This window comes from Hydra viridissima, unplaced genomic scaffold (genome assembly GCF_058129835.1).
Source record: "Hydra viridissima isolate aposymbiotic clone 2 unplaced genomic scaffold, HvirCarnegie_v1 scaffold_14, whole genome shotgun sequence".
Lineage (NCBI taxonomy): Eukaryota > Metazoa > Cnidaria > Hydrozoa > Anthoathecata > Hydridae > Hydra > Hydra viridissima.
In genome coordinates, this window is record NW_028324313.1 from 10,269,576 (window position 1) to 10,272,075 (window position 2,500).

A 2,500-nucleotide genomic window follows, 5' to 3' on the forward strand; every position below is an offset into this window, starting at 1 on the left:
AATTCTAACAGGGAACAGGGACTACGTCTCGGTGCGGTGTAAACACGAAGCTCACACCGACGAGGAACAATCGACCTGAACCACGCTAGAAAAGAGAATCTATTCGATCTCTCGCCGCTAAACGCATTCTGGCAAGCCCATACAACGCACAACGCCAATTGCAGAGGACGAATAAAACTTCCTCTGGACTCTCGAGTCACTTAAACCGCACGACACCAACGCATCGAGAACCGTCCGCCGAAAAAGCACTGTCAAACGTCTCAACAGCGACAACGGAGCGCTTCTAATGCTTTACACCAACACCAGAGAAGCTACCAGCAAACTGCTAGAGCTGTGCTGCGTTTGCTCTCGTCTTCTCCATGAACATTCAATTTTTAATGGGACAAGAGTTTAAGTTTTTAAAAAGAGTCCGACTTGTTTGCAAAACGTCCAAGAAACATTTGCAAAGTCACAAAAATCGTAGAAAACGCTAAGTCGGTTAAGAAAACGTATTCGCCTATAAAAATGCTCAGTTACTTAAGAAGATGCATGCTCGGTTAAAATATCGCTAGGCAACTCAAGAAATTCCTCTTTCGATAGTAAAATGGCTCGTGCGGTTAAAAAAAGTGTTCGTTTAATAAAGTGTTCTTTCGCCTAACAAAATAACCCTAACGGTTAAAAAAACTTTTAAAAAGTTCCTCGCTCGGTTTAAAAAATACTCAGCCTTGTTCGATTAAAAAAAAAAGCTTGTGCGGTTAAATTTACAATTGTTCTGTTAAAAAAAAAAAACCTGTAACCCTAACCCTAACCCTAACCCTAACCCTAACCCTAACCCTAACCCTAACCCTAGCCCTAACCCTAACGGTTAAAAAAAACGCTTGTGCGGTTAAAAAAAAAACACTTGTTCAGTTAAAGAAACGGTGGTACGGTTAAAAAAACCCTTGTTCGGTTAAAAAAGCACTTGTTCGCTTAAAAAAATAGTTGCTCGGTTAAAAAACCGTCTTACGGTTAAAAAAAACTCTTGTTCGGTTAAAGAAACCGTGGTACGGTTAAAAAAACCCGTTTTCGGTAAAAAAAAAAAAAAAAAAAAAAAGCACTTGTTTGTTTAAAAACACTTGTTCTGTTAAAAAAAAAACACTTGCTCACTGGAAAAAACACTTGTTCTGTTAAAAAAAAAACACTTGCTCACAAAAACACTTGTTCTGTTAAAAAAAAAACACTTGCTCACTGGAAAAAACACTTGTTCTGTTAAAAAAAAAACACTTGCTCACTGGAAAAAACACTTGTTCTGTTAAAAAAAAAACACTTGCTCACTGGAAAAAACACTTGTTCGGTTTAAGAAACGCTTGTTCGGTAAAAAAAAACTCTTGTCCGGTTAACCCTAACCCTAACGGTTAACAAATACCCCGCCGATTAATGAGTTACGCGGCTGCTTAGGAAGTCCTCGGTCGGTTATGAAAACACCCAACCGCTTAACCCTTTCATGCACCAATTATTTTTCTGTAACTAACATAACTCATAAAAAAACATCTACAAAATGACAGTGGAACTATGAAATGTTAAATTAGACTTTTTCTACAGCCTTTTTCAACTCTCATTTATAAAACAATATTGTTTTCAATCGGTTAGAATGCACCATTTGAATTGGGGAAGCTTAGCTTGATTTATTGTTATACAACAACCCAGCACATGAAATGGTTAAAGAAATACCCACCTGCCTAAGTATCCTTAAAAAAAAGTATCCTTAAAAAAAAATAAAACCCTCTGTCTCTTGAACATAAATGCAAAAATCATTTAAAAAAGCAAATTCATTTTCAAAAACGTTTAAAAAGTGTAAACCACTTATTAAAAGAAGACTTTACAAAATACTTCACTGCTATTTAAAAAATACTACACATCTATTTCAGAAATTCCATACCACACTACAAAATGAATTTCAAAAACATTTGTTTGTTTGCAAGACAGAAGTTTTCATTACAGAAGACGCTGAATCCATTTTAAAAAGATGCACAGTGAAAAATGCCTACTTTTTATTTTTTTCAAAGGCTCGGTCACTTTCAAAAACTGCAGTCCCTTTTAGAAAAAAAAGAAGTCTTTAATTAAGAAGCAAAAGGTCTCTTTAAAAAAGAAATACAAGTTTTCATTTTAAGAATGGTAGATGTGACTTAACCAACAATTTTAAGTCACATTTAAAGAAACACATTAAGTCGCTTTAAAATATATAATAAGTCACATTCAAGAAGCTTCATATCACTTTAAAAGGGCTTAAGCCACTTTAAAAGTCTCTTAAATGTCTAGCTCACTCACTCACTCACTCACTCACTCACTCACTCACTCACTCACTCACTGCATGATCAAAGTCTTTTAAAAAGACTATTCATGTTTGAAAAGTGCTATTTCACTTTTGCTATTTCCAAATAAATAAAAAGTTTACATCACTCTCAAAAAATGCAAAGCTGCTTAAGAAGAAAAAGCTAGGTCACTTTTAAAAAAGATAACTTCATTTGTAAAAAGAACATCA